The sequence below is a fragment of the Homalodisca vitripennis genome, unplaced genomic scaffold (assembly GCF_021130785.1).
Source record: "Homalodisca vitripennis isolate AUS2020 unplaced genomic scaffold, UT_GWSS_2.1 ScUCBcl_5133;HRSCAF=11724, whole genome shotgun sequence".
Lineage (NCBI taxonomy): Eukaryota > Metazoa > Arthropoda > Insecta > Hemiptera > Cicadellidae > Homalodisca > Homalodisca vitripennis.
The window spans coordinates 18,774-41,955 of record NW_025781245.1 but is presented as its reverse complement, the minus strand read 5'-3'; the positions used below and the strand labels follow the sequence as shown (position 1 = coordinate 41,955).

At 34.9% G+C, this 23,182-nt stretch overlaps 1 pseudogene; it reads right to left on the bottom strand.

Moving 5' to 3' along the window:
- Positions 1 to 577: 577 nt before the first annotated feature.
- Positions 578 to 19,538, bottom strand: LOC124373236 (annotated as a pseudogene).
- Between the last annotated feature and the right edge of the window lie 3,644 nt (positions 19,539 to 23,182).

The window sequence follows — 23,182 nt, the reverse complement described above, 5'->3', positions numbered from 1 at the left end:
TACTACTCAGTTTGTCAGACTAGCTCGAGCGAAACAATAACAACAAGAAATAGACAACAACAACAATACATAAATAGTAGTATCCGAAATAACAATAAAATTAAATCTCTTACAGCAATGCAATACCTAAAAAGCCAGAAACAGCTTTAAGTGCGCTAGACATACATCAAACTAAATCAACCAAAATAATAAATGTACCCAAAAATTACAATCCCCATAAGCGAGGTAAATAGTGAAAAATATTACATATTAATCTGATAGAGGGCTGCTGAGAGACGGCAGCGGAAGCTGGAAAATGCTTTTATTTTTTGAGGGGCTGGACAGAAGCTCCAGATCATTCGAAACTGAATTGCCATGGCCTCTGTACTCTAAATTGATATGAGCTTGTTACCTCCATGTAATTGGTTCTGTTGGCAGTAATGTTTGTGAACGAACGAGGTTTTGGGGCGAATCTTGGTGCCGCAGGTTGGTATGGCTTCCCCCTGAGCAGGAAATTCTCCGTGAAGAAGTGTCAGGGCAATGCGATGTTCAGTGCCGCTGTTACTAGAACTGCTCAAAAGAAACAAGTGATACTCACCTCATGATAATTGGGGGCGTCTAGTTTCAAGGGAAGGAAAGCTTCATAGAAGTTGGAGCACGGCAAACACTCATCACAAGATGAGGTGGGGGGAGGGGGAACTATCTTGGTACCGGTGACCGCAAGACGGGTCCCGGATGAGACGCCGGAGAAAACGAACGCTGGACCGCGCCGTCCAGAGCGTCGCTTATAGGTAGACCGATGGTATGAGGTGAACGCATATGACTTCCACAGGTATTCGAGGTGTGGGGTCTATACAAGGGTTAAGGCTAAATGAAAGAATCTCTTAATGAAATGAGGGTTTTGGAGAGGGTTACTGCGCTAAGGGCCGATGGATAAAGACCCAGATTGTGCGCAGAACTTGGGGCTGTCTAGAGACCACAGGCGCACACACCGCAACATGGCGATCCGCAAGTGCTAAGAGACTGTAGTAAAAGATGTGAATTTACCCTAAGGTTCCTTCTAACTTCAGCTGTTTCTTTCTGCAGAGCTGGTGTCATTTACGGTGTACTCTCGTTATTAATGAGGAGCTCTGCAACGGTGGAAAGTCAAAGTTACACATTTTTTCCGACGTTCAAGGCCATTTTGTTCTCTTATAACACCACATCGGGTCGATGTAATATGATTTGGGTCCTGAAGGCAGGTCTTGGTCATCCACCGATGCAATCCGCTGATAAAGTTTCAGGTCATCAGCGAATAACAAACAGCCATCACTTTATAATCATGAGAGTGATAGTCGTTAACAAAGATGTTAAATAATGCTGACCAAGTAGGAGAACCCTGGGGCACTCCGGACGTGGCAATAAAGGTCCTTGGACAATGAACCATTATACGCGAACCTCGGGAGGATGTCCGTCCACACAAGTAACTGGAGCAACCACGGACGAAGCAACCAGCCCTCACCAAAACCGCAAAACCTCCAGTTTTCCGCTTAATACAAGTAAGCAATGGTCAACAAGAACCGCGGTCAAAAGCTTTAGCGAAGTCAAGCTCAATGACATCCACCCTGCTTGTGATCGTTTGAAAGCGTCAATGATGTCGGATTGGAATACCAATGTTCAGTGCAGTAAGTGCGACAGCTTTTAGGGGTATTCAAGTGGTGCCATAGAGGAAGTTACTGGTGCTGTAAACCATGTTCACACAAGCGCGATTCCAGGATTTGTTATCACTGTAGCGCTACACCGAGAATATTTAGGCGATGGAGATACAAAGGCTCATGGGCTTAGCAAGTGCCTGAAAGTAAGGCCCGTATTGGTGATATTAAAAGTAGAAAAGATTTGAGTGTATTATGGGACATGTGCAGAAGAGAATGGGGACATAGACTTTGTTATTTGAAATTCGAGCACAAATAAGAAACTTCCTGTATGGTACAGAATCGCTTTGGGTGGCAGAGAAGGTTGAACGATGGCAAGGCATCCTCCAGATTCAAAAGTATTATGGTTTTAGCTACTAGGCGAAACTATGAAAATGTTAAAGATATGAAAAAAGCAATCTGGGCTAAATTTTTTCACATATCATCATCTAATGACAATCATCTGCATGGGCTATGTCCGGACAGCATTGACAATTGCTTGGTGCAAGTATCGGAAAGCTATAAGAGAAAATGAAACATATTATCACACAAAACAATTCCACTTGTCAGCTTGTATAATGGCTTTCGTAAAACCAATTTTCAGAGATTTGTCTGATACCAGATTGCTGCAAAAATGTTTGGAAGGCAAAACACAGAACAGTAATGATTCGCTCAATAATGTCATTTGGAGTTTTTGTTCCTAAAGGAATATTGGTTAAGCTAAAAAAACTCTTAGCTTAGGTGTATTTGGCAGTGTCTTGTTTTAATGATGGTGCAATGATTCTTTGCAAATTATTGGAGGAATATGGATTCAAACCTTAATATATGGCTGTCAAAGAAGAGTCGACTAACGAAGAATCAAAGCAGAAGAGAAGGCCGAAGATGAGCTCGAAAAAAGATAAGACCAGCATAAAAAAACTTGCTAAAAAGAAGACTCGAAGACAAATTTGAGGGAGAAGAGCCATCATATGGATCAGGATTATATTGAAGTTCAATGTCTTAGGTAGGCTGTTTTGTTATTATACGCTTATAGTGCCTTTCTTCTTTCACATTTTCCCGAAAACTTGTATTTTTTCGAATGTCATGTTCCTTTTCTCAGAACTCCTTTGAGAATATTCATCCTCCAATTTTTACTGCTAGTGTATTACACTTCTCACGTGGAACCACTAAAATATTGATAAATATTAAATTAAATATACAAATAAAATTAAAAAAGTTTAATTTTAGAATACTTTTTTGTAGATAATGTTTATAAAAATTCAGAAAAATATTAAAAATTGTACAAATGTTAAAACGTTTGGTTCAGTATTGAAGCAGAAAGGTTGTACTTTCAGATAAAACAAACAGTAGCAAGGGTATCTTATGTAGGTCCTAAAAAAAGGAATATATGTTAACAAGGAAAAAGATAGGGCGCAGCGCAGTGTTCCCCTTAATTAGCAATTCATTAATTTTCAAATTAAAGGGAACTTACAACAGCAATTCTTGTACTTGTTAGATACACAATAACTTTCGTTTTCTTAAAAAAGGGTTTTCTTCTTTCAAATAAAATAAATTAAATTTTAGTTAACTTCTTGTTTCAGAAAATAAAATGAACTAAAATAAACTTAACTTTGAACATAAATAACTTTTTATGAAACATTAAATAAAAATAAAGTTTTATATTTTAAACTCATTAATTAAAATGTTATTTTTTCTCTATTAATTATAAACGAAATTAAATAAATCTGAACTCTTTCTGAAAAAGTCACACATAAATGTCACAACCAGTCACATTACATCTGTGGGTACAGATCCAAAGTTCAAACTGTAATTTAAACTATGTTTCACTGTTACTTTTTGTTGAAAGCTTGCTCTATTCTTTCAAACTATAAATATTAAGAAATTAAAAATGGCAATTATGACGTAAACATATAATATCGTTTTTGTCAAATTAATATATGTTTACAAAGAACAGCTTATTAAATGTTAACAGGGCTCTTTCACTTAATATCATATGTTTGCTGCTATGCATTCCTTATGGATATTTCCTCAACTTTTACGGGCCAGTAGGGCGTGCGGAACCTTGTGAACTATAAAGACATTTTAATACTTATTATCCTATTTCGTACAAAGACAAATCCAAAAACACAAAATTCATAAAAATCGGTCCTACAATTCTCGAGTTTAAATGTATTATTTAAATCATGTAAGCTGTTCAATCAAATACATGAAATCTTATAGAGAAATGTGTAATAGGTCTATTGTGATATTTTTTTTATCTTTTAGATCTTAATTCAATGTTCTAACAGTCCAAAGCGTGTTGAAACCGTACAATGTGAAAATTATCCTGCATTTCAACAATCAAATAAGGAAAATTGTCTGTCTTTTCCCAGTACGTGCAGGAAACGTGTAATATGCAAGGAGCCTTAGTTTTCCACACGCGTTTTTAGGTTTCAACACCGTTTATGTAAGTACTCATTTTACCTTATAAAAATGTCCTAATACGTAACTTGGGACTGTGCTTTTGAACTAATATATCAATTCCTGCTCTAAATGTTCTAAAATATTAGAAATATTTTTCAACTAATAAAGATACAATAACCTAAATAGTGTCATTGTTAATGTTACTTTTAACTGTACATCTTTAGCAAATATTAATTATTAGATGTAAATGAAACTTTTACTTTATAACTTTTAATTATACATTTAAAGACACCCATCTTAGTTGTCTTTTTTAACAGAAGTAGGCTTCCTCTAATCTGTGGCATGTATTTTATTCATTGGAACATAACAAAAAATTATCTATATAACAAAAAATACTAGAAACTTTATAATGGCCACAAATATACACACTTCTTAACAAATTTTTTTTATCGTGGCAAGAAGGCGGTCCAACATGAGTCATAAGAGAGGACTCATTCATTAGTTCTAACACCAACTCTGAAAAATAAAGACCATTTAATTAATAAATTAAGTGCAACATTTAATGATACAACGTTTTTCCAAATCTATAAGGACCTTTCATAGTGAACTTAACGCTTGCTAGCGGAAGTCTATTTTGTGGGAGTGTAATGTTTAACTTAGTTAAAATAACTTAATTAACATAGGCCCATAGCTTTCATGGCGAAAGTAATTTATCTTATTGATTATTTTTATATTGTTTTACATGGTATAAAAGTAAAAGTAGGGCTTGGAAATTATTTATATAAACGTACTATACTTAACAGGATTTTATTAATTTTATTACAAACAATAAAGATTAGTGGAATTTCAGTTATTATCATACATAATTTTTCTTCTCAATAATTATGCCCAAAATAATTTCACTCTTTTACTCAGTACTCGTGACCAGAAACTGCTGAATTCCCCGAGTCCGGCTGTGGCTTTCTTTTTCTGCACCGTAGGGTTGGGGGGGATGACTGTAGCTCTCGTGTTTTGTGTTTCATGGACAGGAACTGGAATATGCACTGGCACCTTCACAGGGTATATGGCACCTCCTTCTCCACTGGGTAGGGAACCTTCTTCTCCACATACAACTGGGTTAAGGGCTTCTCCACGGGGTATGGGCACTGGCTTCTCAAACTGGTACCTTGACGGGATATGGAACCTTTTTCTCCACAGGGTAAGGCACGTGCTTTCACAACGGGTACATGGTAGGGGACAAGGTTCGAGGTTACGGGCACCTTGACTGGGTAAGGTATGTGTTTCCTCTACAGGGTAGGGAACCTTCTTCTCGACGTAAACAGGGTAGGGCTTGGATACGTGGTATGGCACTGGCCTGGGCACATGGATCTTCACAGGGTATGGGTATCTTCTTCTCTACCGGGTAAGGTGCAGGAATGTACTCCTTGACCGGGGTAAGGCACTGTCTTCGGTCACGTGCACCGGGTAAGGCTTCGGCACATGGATGGGGACCGGCCTCTCGACGTGAACCTTGACAGGGTACGGTACCTTCTTCTCCACATGGACTGGGTACGGCACCTTCACCTCCTTCTGGATCGTGATGGTCTTAACTTTGTGGTGATGATGTTGGCCGTTAATCAACCAATGTAACCATCGTCTTCCAAGTCATGCCCTCCAAAGTGTCCTCCACTGAAGTCGTGATGGCCGAAATCCTTAATGTCTCTCTTATCGTGTTTCTTTCCTGGTGATATCTCTTCAGAAACAACCACAGCAATCAAAGTCAGTACCAGAAGACTCCTCATTGTTGAGCAGCTGAGTGAATGTGCGGTAGAGCTAGCTGCAAGCGCTATATATATACCTGTATATCCACGTACGAGCTGGATTACGACACCAGTTATATCACTTGTTCACTGCTAACATATTATTATATGATTCTTTTATCTTAGGTTATGTGCTAGCGTAATTCATTGTACTAATGAACTATCTGGGAAATAAATAAAAACCAAATGTTAAATCCACATAATTTAAATTTTGAATCCACTTTCAATATATGTTTTAAGGTGTGGTGGATCATTCTTACAATATGTCTGCTTTGGTCGCAATTGTTATATTGGTCTGAAAATTGTTGAATGAAGACGGCCTTCCACAGCGGTTGTAGAAATTTTTCTGAAATTGGAATTGTAAAAGCATTTTTCCGTCGCGATTTCCACCATAAAAATCTTTGATATTATTTAAAGTTCATAAGAATTTAAAAACTCTTTTAGTTTCTTCGTATTAGTTATACATCGTTGTTTTATTTGAAAGCGCTTTCTATTATATCTTTTAAATGTATGTTTTTCATTTTGAAGAATACTTAAGTTAATAAATTAATACTAGTATTTTAAATGTGTATTTTTAGTATTTTATTCATCTATAGATTATTTTACATTTTATTCCAAAATATTATACTTTTCTGTTTATGAGTTGTATAAATTATAATGATACAAATATACTGAATTAATTTCTTTTTTGATATAAAACAATATTTATCTCTATAACACTTTATTAAGTTAAATAATTTAAATAATTGTTTACTTTATATCAAAATTTTATTAAGGAAGAAATATTTCAGTTTTAAATTCGGTAATATTTTTAATGTAGTATTCATCGTAAGAAGATATATATAATAGTTAATTGGAATAAATTAGCCTGTTATTGCTTTATAAGCAATATAATTATTTTACCTTATACTGCAATATAATGAAACGTTTTCAATGGTACAGGAAAAAAGTTTATTTCAATCACTTTTCAGAAAATACTATTTTAAATTGAAGTAATACTATTAGTACTTATCATAATGGTAACACTTGATCGCTGTATGGTTTATACATAGGTTTCCAGACCAACTAATTCATAAATTTACGGTTGTACAGATATCCTATGAGTCCGTAAAGTTCCACTGAAGGTACAACTCAACATGAGTTTTCATTGCTTTGTTAGCTTTTGTTTAAAATGGTTACATGAAATATAATCCCCAATTTACTGTTTTATAAGAGTTCATTATACTCTAATTGCAAACGTAGTTAATACATCAGTTTCCTAGCTCCGTATACGCGAGTTTTGTAAGTGCATCTTTATTGTTGTGGAAACATTTTATCTTCGGCGTGTTTCATAAACTACAGATTAGGTGTAAGCCACATCATGTTTTTGTGTAACAGAACTTCACCAAAGTGCAATTTAAAAAGTTCAAGTCTCTAAACTCATTTCATTATTGGGAGATACAGCGGCGGATAATAATACGATAAAAATATTTTATAATCCCAGGATCAATACATACAAAAGATCAATTCTGTCAGCCAACTGAGTGATAGGCTTCAACACACTCAGCCCAAATTCCATGGTTTGACATGGCAACATAATAAAAACTCGTTCATGTCTATGTGGAACAGTTTTATGCAAAATGGAATGTCTGTAGATAAATATTTCTAGAGATATATTGCCACATGACGCATTCACATTTTTGTTTTATTTATTCGGTTTCATGTCAGTATATACATATTAAAGGTCTAACCGCCAAATCACCATAAAGTGAAGCTAGATGTGTTGAGAAAATTAGGCCACGTTTATTAATACGAGTTTCTCACATATTAAAATATGCTATGAGTTATGAGTATAGCGAGTTTGTTTGAATATTTATTTATTCTGCTATTTTCTCGTTGCCATCATGACCCATAAAACCAAATAAAAACTATTCGCTAACGCTCAGCTAAATCCCATGGAATAGCGTGCACCATAATTGAACTCAGTGTTCCTAATATAGAACACTGCAAGCCCAATACAATAGGCTTCATGAAAATTTAAAGTCTATAGGTCAGCTCGTTTTTGAGATAGGCTATTGTGCGTAGAGACATTTTAAATGAATGTTGCCCAGCTAGCCATTCGGTACGATAGGAAAGAACTTAATTGCTATTCTTTAATTAAAATATCTATAATAATTATATTTAAAGTCTTCTGAGATAAATATATATGATCGCACATATATGATATACATGTAGATCTCAGATCGTATCAATGGTGGTGAGTTTACACTATAATACTTTATTTCGTTGCTCATAGTATTATAAAAAACCGATAAATGAAATTTAAAATGGAACGCGATTTGCTTCTGTTTCCTCCTCTTCACATATCTATCAATGGGAAATGTCTCATTTTAAAAGTTTAACTAATATTTATCCAAACGCTTTCTTACATTTTCGATACTTTAATTGCTACTAAGAAAAAATTGATGATAATTAAAATAATTGATAAATCAACGATAATGATTGTTTCATTTTACTTATTACTGCATATAAGTAAATTATGCAGTCTAAATTCATTAAAGAATTTAATTTATGTTTCATAATTAATAATGTGTTGAATTTTCGAATATTTGTAAGGCCGGAGGGCTATCACATTTTTCTGGTTCACAAAATATCGGCAAGGTGGCTAACACAGTTTTAAAGGTAAGTGTTGGGGGCCAGATTTGAATGTTACAAGGTGAATCTAAATCAATTCGTCAAATTAAAGATCAATATGGGTTCTTTCTCACAGGCTTCTAGGGTTTTATTTTAAAAATTTTCAATTAAAATATCAACATCTACACAATTCAGAAAATTCGTACAACTAATTTTAACCAAAGAGGTTGAATATGGGGTTATTCAAGGTAGTAATATTAGGACCACTATTGATTTCTAACTTATATAAAAAATATTGGTAAAATTTACCTACTAGGTGGCCAGATCTTTCTATATGCAGATGGCACAGCCTTGTTGTTTCGAGAGATCTACTACCTGGGGGGAAGGCATATTGAGCGGCGGAGCGGGGGCTGCGCACTTCTGTCAACACGATGGTTTGACCAAAATCAGCTCACAGTCAATTTACATAAAACCAAGTTGCATGGCAATATCACTGAGAGCTGACGGAGATCCTGTTGAACCTTACTTTGAAACTCCATACTTGTTCAGGCCACAGAAATGAATGTTGGCGACCCTGCGAAACTGTTGAAAGATTGTCAGATTGTGTAATATTTGATAGTAAACTTAAGTGCACAGCTCATGTGCAATTGTGAAAGAACAGATTAAGAAAGTTTATTTATATATTTTCTCTTCTTCATAAAATATTAACGCCTGTTTTGATGAAAACAGTTTATCACGCATATGTACAATCATTATTACAACTTTGTATTATTGCTTAGGGCGGAGCATATCAAACTATTCGTCTACCATTACATACTTCATAGAAAGCCATTTTGACAGCGGCATTACAAAAACCAACTAGTTACTCATCTGAATTTTTATTTAATGAGTTCAAGGTTTTTAATATAAACTCAGTTATATGCAAGAACAATTAATCTTATATATTTTAAAACATAAAAGAAAATATGTTCAAAAAAACCAACCACCCATACGTTACAAGTACACAGATTAACTCGAGTATTATAACACCAAGAATCAATAAATACAGTATATAAATTTTACAGAAACTTTTTATATAGCTAGTATTGTTTTCTCAAATATTACCTCACCAAATGAAAACTCCCGGTCCATGCAGTTATTATTCATATAAGAAAGTAGTTAATAATTGGCTAGTAGAATTAGGTAGAACAGGGATTGATGTCTTTAAGTCCACTTATAGGGCAACGTAAATGCCGGGGGTACTTACGTATCTCGGTAGTTTTGTGCGTGGGTGTCTGTCTGTGTCAGCCTGTGTTTTCTGTGTGTGCCTGTTTCCTAGTGCGTGCGTGCGCGCGCCGCGCGCGTGTGTGTGTATGTTCACAGTTCACAAACACAAAAACTCTTTATTCATTTTAATATAAGTCGCAATACATTGTCCCAATTCACCCTGTGTGTGTGTGTGTGTGTGTGTGTGTGTGTGTGTGTGTGTGTGTGTGTGTGTGTGTGTGTTGTGTGTGTGTGTGTGTGTGTGTGTGTGTGTGTGTGTGTGTGTGTTCACAGTTCACAGTTCACAGTTCACAACCACCTTTATTCAAAAAATTTCATAATTTTACAATGTATTTTCCCAATGCACCATGCAAGGTGCGCGCGGGAACATCTTAAACTATATTATTGTTAATTACTGTTTGATGCTGGCAGTCCTCATGCAACAGTCCATTCTATATTACAAGTAGAAATTTGTTGATTTTTTTTCAGACTGAAATTTAAACTTTCACTGTAAGAATTGAGGTATCTACTGTATAATCCATCGTGCTATGCATTAACGCTAAATATTCAACAAAGATACATTGAAACTACACATGAAATTGATTAATCAATTACCTCGCACCGATTCCGCACAATTACCCTATACAATAACTCTAATTTCAACAATGTATAATAATAAATAAGCAACATATGAATCCATAAATACATAACAAATGAACAGTAACAATATAATAAAATGTATGAATACAATGTTTAACAATAAATAATTAACATTATGATAAATCTATAGATATTATAACAAATAAACAATAACAACAAGATAAATCTATAGATATTATAACAAATAAATAATAACAACGAGATAAATCTATAGATATTATAACAAATAAATAATAACAATGATATAAAACTATAAACTTATAACAAGTACAGTAAAAGAGAATTAGCATAGAACAAGTATGCTCTATTCAATAATAAATACAAAAGTATATGATAGAAAAGATAATGAATAACTAAATAAATAAATAAATGGGGATGGGGCGATTTAAGCAACTCTGATCTCAATCTGGCACGCTTTCAGTGACATAAGTTAATGCTTTCATTTTTACTTTAGGCTTTTTCTCAAAAAATAATTCATTGCCATAATAGGCTATGAACTTGTTAAAAAGTGTTGGGCCCATGTAGCAGAACTGGCATCTAGAGGAAACTGAACCAAAAAGAGGCAATTCAAGTTGATAAAAACCTGGAACTGCGTGTTGTTCTATTTACGGCTTTGATTTTATGGTGATCTAAATATTTATGTACATGCATTAACAAGCAAAACTTATACAGCTGGTCAAAATTTAATATATTATGTTTCTTTAAAAATATGGCTAATTCGGTTTGTTCTTTGTAAACCAAACATTATGCGTAATGCGTGTCTTTGCGTCATTATTATTGGATTTAGAATTGTTTTAAATGTTCCACCGTAGTGTATTAATCCAAATCTTAAAATACTCTCAAACCAAGAAAAATACAGTTGCTTCATGTGTTTATCTTTAAGGTGCTGCTTAAGATGGTATAAAGAGTAATTTACTTTCCTTAGCCGTTTCGATAGAAAAGTTGATGTGGTGGTCCCATTTCAAATACCTATCAACATATAAGCCCAGATACTTCACACTATCCACAACCTCAATACTGGAACAGGTACACTCATACATACAGCAATGTGAATGACAAACTAAGTTAAAATAATTTCTTAAATAATCTTTATCATTGGATTGATTGAAAAAAACAAGACATTTTGATTTTGAAATATTGATTAAAAGTTTATTTTTAATTAGCCACTCCGACACCGCACTCAGATCCTCTTTAATCCTCAGTTTTAGTGTCTCTTTGTTGAAAGCAGAGCACACTAAGGCAGTATCATCAGCATATGCAAAGACTGATGAATGTAAAGGTAGTTTTAATAGGTCGTTTATGTATATAAGAAAAATAATTGGACCAAGTACACCACCCTGAGCCGTTCCATAGAGCAGTTCTAAAGATTCACTATACGATTTACCAATCTTTACCATCTGTCTTCTTTTAGTACATAGAGACATGAGCCAGTCCAAAGCAGCACCACCTATGCCATTCATTCTTAATTTATTGACTAGTATATGGTTTATCTAGAGTATCAAAAGCTTTTTGAAAATCAAGATACACGGCCAGTACGTATTTACCCTGGTTTCTTGAGTACGTTATACTAGAAATGTGTTTCTCGAGTGCCAAATCTGTCCCCCTGCCCGGCAGAAAATCCGTATTGGTTTTCCGAGAGAAGTAACCTAGTGTTAAAATAGTCCAGCAACTTATTTTTAGCGATTGTTTCAAATATCTTTGCTATAGTATTAATAACTGAAATCGGCCGGTACGATGACACCTCTGACGGGTCACCAGACTTTAGGACGGGTGTCACAGAAGCTACCTTGAAATCGTCTGGAACCAATCCTTGGGAAAAAGATTTTCTATAGATATTACAAAGTAAAGGACAAAATACGTTAATATTCTCTTTAATAGTTATAATATTTATTCCGTCAATGCCACAACTTGGTTTATTTTTCATTTTTACTATGGTATTGAATACTTCTTCATCGATTAAATCAAATTTTGAGAAAAAATAGTTATAATTCGGACTGATCCTCAAGGAATAGGTCATATCCGAATTCTTTTGATCTTAAATCCGACACAATATTTTGTAAAAATAGTAGTCGTTAAACTTATTGGCTATCATACGCTCATTGCCCTCTATTTCCAAAAGACTGCCATCTACCATTAATTTACTGAGTTTACTTTTTTTATTTTTCACTATTCTTTTTACAATGTCCCAATATTTCCTTGAATCACCATTTGCCCTATCAATCATAGATGAAAAGTAATCAATCTTTGCCTGCCTTATTCTCCTAGAGACGATTTTGGAAAAGTGTTTGTATTCAATCTTTAGTGCAAAATTGTTCCTATCTTTAGTAAAAGTTTTAAATAAATCATTTTTACGATTTATCAGAGAGATCAGATTATCAGAAACCCAAGCATTCCGTTTTCTAGTTTTACTGTTAACTTTTTTCAGGTATGATGAGGCTTCCTGACATTCCAAATATACTCTATAAAATTCTGCCAGACATTTGTTCACATCATGTTCACTGAAAACGTTACCCCAGTCAGCCAAACTTAACTGTCTACGTAACATGTCATAGTCTATTACTTTAATAAAACAATTCCTACTGGTAATATTACAGTCTAATTGGGACAGTTTCAATTCTACAGCAAAATGGTCTGTTAAACTTAAATTTAAAATTCTACTTTTAAACTCTATATTCTTTGAATTTCTTACAAACACATGGTCAAGGCAAGAAGAAGCGCTGTTAAATATTCTAGTGGGGGCGTTAACATAGCTTATAAATCCATAGGATGACAATAGATTTAAATAGTCCTTACCTGAGGCCATTATTATTTAATATACAAATATTTAAATCTCCTATAATAATTGTTGGGTTATGGGACAATCTTAAAATATTTTCAAAGTCAGTTTTAAAGTGTTGGAATAAAAATTTACAATTACGATATATACCATATAATGAAATGTCCAAGAGCGTATTATTATAATTTACTGTGAAAGTGATATTGATTATCTCAGCAGTGGACAGCAAGATAAGGCGGTGAGTGCAGCGGAGGTCGCAGTCCACGTAGATAACGACCCCACCGGACTGGTTATCTGGTCGATCTTGTAGTATCAGGTCGTATCCGGGCAATTGATACTTCACCTCCTCTCCACTCTTTATCCACACCTCTGTCAATGCTATAATTTTGTAATGTTGTGACAAACCACTTAAATAAATCACAAGTTCATCAAAGTTCCTTCGTAAGCTTTCGAATATTCAAGTGAAATATCCCTAAACTATGGTCACTGAAATCTCGGCTTCTCATTTAAACGGCTCGGGAGTTTTTTAAACTGCTAATAATTCACTTAAAATTATTGTATCGTCAATCCAAGGCTGGTTAGATCCTCAAGGGAAGATATAACGAATTTTTTTTTCTTGTTTCGGACTTCCTAACAAATATTTTTCCCTCTGTAACCCAAACAAATTTGTAATTCATATCCCTAAGTCTTTTGGCGTGGTATAAAATATTTTTGTTAAATGCAGTGAGATGCTCATTTACGTATACTCTTGTGGTCGGGATATCCCTTACAAATGTAGTTGACTCAAGCCTAGCTTTTTTGCAAGTTTTCAGAAGCAGATCACGATTTTGCCGATTTGAAAACTGGATAATTATAGGTTTTGGGCCTTTATCACGTTTTGTCGGAATCCTGTGTATGGCCTGCACATCCCTCTCAAAGTCAATGGGTACGCCCACTGAGTTAGATAGTGTCTGGACAATATCACACATCTTCTCGTTGGGTTGTTCAGGAACGCCATCAATTTGAACATTTCTATTCCGATTATATTGTTCAAGTTGTAACAATTGAATTTTACACTCGGAGATTTCTTTTTTGAGGAGTGAATTTTCAGCCGAAAGTTCGCTGTGGGATTTTTCTAGAGACTTGACTTTACCTACAAATTCACTAATTTTTTTTTTCATACTCGTCTATTTTAGCCGAGAAAAAAATTCATCGATTCTGAGAATTCAGACATCTTTTCACTAAATTTTTTTTTCGTAACTAGAAAATTGTTCCCTGATGGTTGTCTCCATTTTTTGCAAAAAATCAGTATGCATTTGGTTTATTAAGTCTTTTGGTATTTTAGCTTTCACGTTGCAAGACTTACACCTCCAAGAGTCACGCCTAGCCTGTCCCATTCGGTTCCATGTCGATTCTAGAATGTCGGCACATTCAAAATGAAAAATACAAATCACATACCGAACATTTGGCACACTCATTTGGTCCTGGAAGCGGGTCGTTGCACGTAGCGCAATCACTCATCGCAGCGGCGGGGTTATGTTGCGGAGAAACTGACAATACGTCTGCACTACTCGGCTGCCAGCACAACACTGTGTGTGTGTGTGTGTGTGTGTGTGTGTGTGTGTGTGTGTGTGTGTGTGTGTGTGTGTGTGTGTGTGTGTGTGTGTGTGTGTGTGTGTGTGTGTGTGTGTGTGTGTGTGTGTGTGTGTGTGTGTGTGTGTGTGTGTGTGTGTGTGTGTGTGTGTGAGGTGTGTGTGTGTGTGTGTGTGTGTGTGTGTGTGTGTGTGTGTGTGTGTGTGTGGTGTGTGTGTGTGTGTGTGTGTGTGTGTGTGTGTGTGTGTGTGTGTGTGTGTGTGTGTGTGTGTGTGTGTGTGTGTGTGTGTGTGTGTGTGTGTTGTGTGTGTGTGTGTGTGTGTGTGTGTGTGTGTGTGTGTGTGTGTGTGTGTGTGTGTGTGTGTGTGTGTGTGTGTGTGTGTGTGTGTGTGTGTGTGTGTGTGTGTGTGTGTGTGTGTGTGTGTGTGTGTGTGTGTGTGTGTGTGTGGTGTGTGTGTGTGTGTGTGTGTGTGTGTGTGTGTGTGTGTGTGTGTGTGTGTGTGTGTGTGTGTGTGTGTGTGTGTGTGTGTGTGTGTGTGTGTGTGTGTGTGTGTGTGTGTGTGTGTGTGTGTGTGTGTGTGTGGTGTGTGTGTGTGTGTGTGTGTGTGTGTGTGTGTGTGTGTGTGTGTGTGTGTGTGTGTGTGTGTGTGTGTGTGTGTGTGTGTGTGTGTGTGTGTGTGTGTGTGTGTGTGTGTGTGTGTGTGTGTGTGTGTGTGTGTGTGTGTGTGTGTGTGTGTGTGTGTGTGTGTGTGTGTGTGTGGTGTGTGTGTGTGTGTGTGTGTGTGTGTGTGTGTGTGTGTGTGTGTGTGTGTGTGTGTGTGTGTGTGTGTGTGTGTGTGTGTGTGTGTGTGTGTGTGTGTGTGTGTGTGTGTGTGTGTGTGTGTGTGTGTGTGGTGTGTGTGTGTGTGTGTGTGTGTGTGTGTGTGTGTGTGTGTGTGTGTGTGTGTGTGTGTGTGTGTGTGTGTGTGTGTGTGTGTGTGTGTGTGTGTGTGTGTGTGTGTGTGTGTGTGTGTGTGTGTGTGTGTGTGTGTGTGTGTGTGTGTGTGTGGTGTGTGTGTGTGTGTGTGTGTGTGTGTGTGTGTGTGTGTGTGTGTGTGTGTGTGTGTGTGTGTGTGTGTGTGTGTGTGTGTGTGTGTGTGTGTGTGTGTGTGTGTGTGTGTGTGTGTGTGTGTGTGTGTGTGTGTGTGTGTGTGTGTGTGTGTGTGTGTGTGTGTGTGTGTGTGTGTGTGTGTGTGTGTGTGTGTGTGTGTGTGTGTGTGTGTGTGTGTGTGTGTGTGTGTGTGTGTGTGTGTGTGTGTGTGTGTGTGTGTGTGTGTGTGTGTGTGTGTGTGTGTGTGTGTGTGTGTGTGTGTGTGTGTGTGTGTGTGTGTGTGTGTGTGTGTGTGTGTGTGTGTGTGTGTGTGTGTGTGTGTGTGTGTGTGTGTGTGTGTGTGTGTGTGTGTAGACAGTAGACAGTAGACAGTAGACAGTAGACAGTAGACAGTAGACAAATGCTTTATTTCAAGAAAGTTCACAATACTTTTAAACATTCCAAGAGCTCACAGAGCTCGTGCGGAAATACTATTAACATACGAAACAAAATTAATTACAGCATACTTTATTAGTTGTCAGCCAGTCTTGTAACAATTATTAGTTCATCATTATATCAACACTATTAACTTCAAGTAACAACATGCATTTTCTATATTTAACAGAACACGCATCTGAACAGTAAATTCCGTGCCAAATTATTTAACTACCAATTTTTCACAAAAAATATCAACAATTAATAAATAAACTACTATTAAAAATCAAAAATAAATTTTTTAAAGCTACATCTAACAAAAACATCTGCAATAAATAAACAAATACAAACCAACAATAATATACAGAAAAACAACTAACAGATCAACAACAATATACAATAAATTCTAACAGAAATATCAACAATAAACCATATATAATTAACAATTCAATAAATATATTTTTAATACGAACAAAGTTTTAAAACGATTTACTAATTATGATATTTTGTCAATACACAAAATACACAAAATATATAAGCTATGCTTCTGAGATGCAGACTAATACCATTACTATATATTAATTTCGTTTTTGAGAATTGCGCTCTTAACTTTCATTTTAAAACGAGGTTTCCCCTCATTTAAAATGTCGTTACCAAAGTGTACAATAATCTTATTGAAATTTTCTTTTCCAACAAAACAAAACTGTCTTCTACAAAATTCTTTTCTGAAATTCGGCGTTGAAATAGTAATAAATTGCGAAGTTCGCGTAGGAGCATTAAATTGTTTCAAGCTATATTTGCCAAAAAACTTATATGTATGCAACAAACCAGTCAACAAATACAACTGATCAATTGTAAGATAATCATTCTTCGAAAATAAATAAGACATACTCTCTGATTTTTTAATAAAATGTATAGTTCTTATTGCAAACCCTTTGTATCATTACAATTGATTTTAATACTGTAGGGTAAGTCCCCCCATAATGAATGATGCCATAACGAGCTGTACTTTCGAACCAAGATCTGTAAAGGGAATTTAAATGCTCCTTCCTTAAAAAGTTCCTTATATAATATAAAGCATAATTGATTTTTTTGAGTTTTGATTCTAAGTACTCCACATGTTTATTCCACTTTAACTTACTATCAATAAAAACGCCTAAATAACTTAACTGAGTCAACAAAACCAATATTTTCACATGTACATTCATATAAGCATTGATGATTGTGACAGACCAATTGAAATTCTAACGTGAGATTATCTACATCGCATGAAGAACCAGTGAACAAAATACATTTAGACTTTGAATTATTTATCAAAAGCCTGTTTAATATTAACCAATTTGAAATAACCTCTAGATCTCTATTTATTTTAGCTTTAAGGGCATATCGGTTCACAGCTGAACACACAATAGCAGTGTCGTCTGCATAGGCAAATATGGACGAATTCAATGGAATACTCAATAAATCATTGATATAGATCAAAAACATTAACGGACCTGCCACCCCACCTTGAGCAACACCGTACCTAATGTGCAATAACTCACTATATGTATTGTTTATTTTGACTGTTTGTCTTCTGTTTTTGCAAAAGGATTCTAGTAATTTATATGCAAGGCCACCTATTCCATATCCCTTAATTTTGTCTAATAATATATCAATATCTACAACGTCAAACGCTTTCTTAAAATCCAAATATACAGCTAAAGTACACCTACTGCGATCAACTAGTGATGCTATTTCACATATATGTTCTTCAATTGCCAAATCAGTACCACGATTTGGCAAAAACCCATATTGCTGTGGTGAAAAAATGCTTTTGTTTAAAAAATATTTTAAAAGTTCCTCCTTAATAAATACCTCAAATATTTTAGCAATAGTGTTTATAAGGGAGATTGGCCGATATGAGGAGACGAGCATATCATCACCCGACTTAAAAACAGGCACCACAACTGCGTCCTTGAAGCTTGTGGGAAAGACACCCTGTTTCAATGATTTTTCATAAATGGTTGTAAGGACTGGTGCTAATGTATCAATATTATTCTTTATTGATAAAATATTTATACCATCGAGACCAGAACTTTTTGTATTTTTCATACTGGAGACTATCCTAAGCACATCGTTAATACCTATGGTGAACTTATCAAAGTAAACAACACTATCTAAATGACTCTCAATAAACATGTCACACCCAAAAGACTCATATCTTAAATCATTCACTATATTTACAAAATAATTGTTAAAATAATTGCTAATAAGAATCTCATTTTCATGAACAGGCAAAATTACATTGTTAACATTGACTTTTTTTCATTTCATGCTTTCTTTTTTTCATTAATGTCCCTTACAACAGACCAGTACTTTTTACTATCACCATTATTTCTCTCTATGATGGAAGAATAATAATTTATTTTTGCCTCCCTGATTCTTTTTGTTACAAGCTTAGATAAACTAGTATACTCTACTTTAATATTTTGATCCAATCTATTCATAGAAAACATTTTAAACAATGTGTTCTTCCTATTTATTAGTGAAAACTAATGCATTAGTTACCCACGGTTTACGCTTTCTATTTTTACTGTTTATCTTTTTCAATCTATATGATTTTTCAAGACAAGAGTTATAAATGCCATAAAAATTCTTTACACATTCGTTTACATCATCAGTAGAATAAACTGTTTCCCAATCAGCCGTGCATAGCTGTCTGCGCATTACTTACTCCCTCATCAACAATTCTATAATACGGAACAGTATCATTATTGGCTTCCTTATGGATATTAGTGTGAGCAGATAACTCAACAGTTACAGCAAAATGATCACTTTATATTCAGATTTAGAACACTACAATCAAAACGTATGTTCTTAGAATTTCTAATTTAAAATATGATCAAGGCAGCTTACAGAGTTATTACTAATTCTTGTCGGAAGGGTAATACAATTTTTAAATCCATAAGCAGAAACTAAACTTAAATAATTTTTTCCAGACCCTATATTTTTTATTGTACATATGTTTAAGTCTCCAATAATTAAGGTTGGATCACATGAATTCTGCAGTATATTTTCAAAATCTACTTTAAATGCATTGTAGGTAAATTTACAACACCTATAAATAGCATATAGCGATATTTTGTAAGAAAGTTTATCTTCATTTTCAACTTTGAAGGAAATGTGAATAATTTCAGCAGTGGGCAGCAATAGCAACTGATAAGAGTGTTGCAGTCCAGAGGTCAGGTACACAGCAATGCCACCAGCCTGGTTGTCTGGTCTGGGCTGAACCAGCATGTCATATCCTGGTAGTTGGTATTGTTCCTCTTCACCATGTTTAATCCATATTTCAGATAATATTATTATATCATATTGCTTTTCTTGATTTAATAAATATACACAAAACTCATCATAATGTTTCCTCAAACTTCTAATGTTTAAATGGAAAATATGTAACTTGGTTCCCTTGAAACTTACATTACTTGACATACACACAGACAAACATTTGTACTAAGAAAAATATTTAAAACAGTCATTTTAACCCTCCAATGTCTTTAGGATTTTTTCCAGCTCAATATTAGATTTTATCCAAATAGTTTTGTGATTCGGGGAATCAGATTTTCTGGCAAAAATTTTCCCATCTTTGGGCCATACGTACCTAAATCCTTTCTCCTTTAATTGCTTTGGCCCTTGTAAAGTAACTCCTTGTTGCGTGGGGTAAGGTGTTCATTTATATAGATATATGCGTCAGGGGCTGAGTTTATAATTTGGGTGGACTTAATTTTCTTTTGCTTTGCGCTCTTCAAAAAACTGTCTCTCTTTTGCCTACTCGAGAACTGCACGACAATAGGTTTTATTCCAGTTTTTCTGTGAGTTGGAATCCGATGAGCCGCTTGAATATCTACCTCATGATTAACAGGTTCTCGATAATATCACCCAGTTTCGAGATAATACTAGAAACCGCCTCTCTGTCATCATAAGGCACACCGTCAATCTGAATGTTTCGGTTACGATTATACTGATCAAGACCATCAAATGCTCTTGCAACAATGTAAACTTATTTTGCAGTTCCCGATTTTGAGCAATAAGAGATTCATTCGATTTTTCTAAATCAGAATTTTTCTAAATTCTGTGTGTGTGTGTGTGTGTGTGTGTGTGTGTGTGTGTGTGTGTGTGTGTGTGTGTGCGTGCGTGTGTGTGTGTGTGTGTGTGTGTGTGTGTGTGTGTGTGTGTGTGTGTGTGTGTGTGTGTGTGTGTGTGTGTGTGTGTGTGTGTGTGTGTGTGTGTGTGTGTGTGTGTGTGTGTGTGTGTGTGTGTGTGTGTGTGTGTGTGTGTGTGTGTGTTGTGTGTGTGTGTGTGTGTGTGTGTGTGTGTGTGTGTGTGTGTGTGTGTGTGTGTGTGTGTGTGTGTGTGTGTGTGTGTGTGTGTGTGTGTGTGTGTGTGTGTGTGTGTGTGTGTGTGTGTGTGTGTGTGTGTGTGTGTGTGTGTGTGTGTAGGCATGTGTGGGATAGAGAGGATGTATGTATCGCAAATTAGGTGGTACTAGGTAAAACTTGTGATTGTGTCTCTTTCTGAAATCAATCATGCGTGGAATGTTTGCTATTTGGAAATGAGTTACACAGGGCAAAATTATTTATGCCCTTAATGGGTTATAATTTTACTACATATTTGTACCTTGCTATAGTTAGAGCCACAGTCTGTACGGCCAGGTATATTGCTTCTGTTATTTCCACTTCAAAAACAAAGGATGTGTAAAATTGCTGTTAATTATTTTAAATATATATCACTTGGTTAAACTGAATGTGGACTGATTGGACTCGATTCTCGCGCAAAGGTTACGACCCATGCGAGGATCCTTTTCTATACTTAGTTACTATGGATGTTTAATGTGTTTTATGGCTGGAAATAAATGTATTTTCTTTTTTTAAACATCTACACAATTCAGAAAATCGTACTGCTTTGAATCCAGCCTCACAAAAAAATAAATAAATATGAACTATTTGTCGGTGCAATAGAGAAAACTCAAATTTAGAGTCGGAAATATAATTAATCAGAATCAGAAATGCTACTTGTAAACGTAAAAACAAGAAATAAAAATGTTTCGCAAATTTGAATAACCTTGGAATCACTTAAGTATGAACACTGAAATATGTATAACTGATACATGATACATATAACTCCTTCCGTTTCAGAAATATAGTACTCCATCGTATAAAATCCAATGTTATCAATTTATTACTCAATAACATTAACCAAGGATAAATAGACATACATCAAACGGAACAATTATAAAACAATTAATCACACTACACTGTATTTGATTGATTCTCTTAAAACTTGATCAATCCCTCAAATAAAAGCAAGATAAACTGTGAATATTTAATCAACAACGTTTAATTATCAACTGAACTCTATTGTGATATTATTTTTATAATGTAATATTTAATCTTTATAGGACAAAAAAGGATGGGTTGCTCACGTGATTGGATTCTAACACTACTGAGGGTAACCTGAATGAGTTTTCAATAATTACCATAATTTATTAAGATCTGTTTTTTGAAGTCTGTCAATAACGACTATGAAGGATATAAAAACCAATTTTTTTCTCATTTGATCAGAAGTAGAGAAAATATTTGATTGATCTAGTAAAACGTCTTGTGGGTCCTGCGATGTGATCCTAAATTGAATATTCTTTCACTTAAATAAGTGGATAAATAACTGGGATCGTTATATAAATCAAAATGTGTAAATGCCATTATCTCATTGTATTATTTTAAGGCTGATATAGGTAAAATGATGATGTAAGAACTCTATATGTAGTAATAACTATGTCAATGAACATATGAACTAAGGATGAGAATAGGCTGGGGTCGGTACAACTGCTGGCAGTGCGGAGAAGAGAACTACCGACAGTATCGTCTGTCAACACGCACCGATCACAACACACACACCATATTTTCGCATTGGTTTTATTGTATACAATTTTAACTCATTACTTTTGGTTTTGTTTTTTATTTTGTTGCATCGTTGTTTAAAAACCAAATGATTGTACACGAAAGTCTGTGTTAACTGAACACGTTCAGTCGCATAATATTTTTGTTCCAACTCTAAAAGAATAGCAATGTACAGCAACACAACACATGCTATCCTTGCTGTGCTTTGTGGTTTTGTTTTGTTATACATAATGGAACATTTGTCAAGCTATGGAGGAAAACGTGTGTGGCTTTAGGAATATGATTAATAATTAAGTAATTAGGATTACATTAATTATCTAAAACGATAGCAAACGTTACATTTTTCATAACATTACTGTATTTCGTTTAGATTGTTAATTCAATTCAAAAAAAATAATATCTTGTTTTAAGTAAGTTTCTATAGTAAGGCTAAATTATTGTGTTATCTTTTATGTTTACTAAAACCCAATAGACAACTGAGCAGATGCTAATAAATGGTGTTTCTTAAGGACGGTGTACGTAATAATACCATGTTTTGGTTAGTAATTACAAGATACAGCATATTTATAGCTTATTATACAATCAAAACCTATCATTCTCTTCTACTTTTTGAGTTGGAAACTTTTGGTTTTTGAATGGCTGCGTTGACTGAAATTGGTTGCTCAAAAATGTGTAAGATCCGGAGGGACTGAGTCTTGGAGATCTGTCTCTCGTGGAGTCCCTCTTTGATAGAACCTTTGTTAGTTCTCTTTAAATTAATACTGTTACTAATTTTATTACAAACTCCCAATGTCACTTATATATAGATGATTTTCAAATTTATAAACGTTGTACAATTAGTGATTTTAACAACAATGTTATTTTGAATAATTATGACACGAACTATATCAATTTATGGGCATCACAGCATGGCCGAAAAACGTAATCATGGCAAGACTAAAACTACAAACAGAAACAGAATAAAAAAACATAAACATACATAAGAAACTGTAGACTAACTAACGAAATTGACTTGGACATAGCCA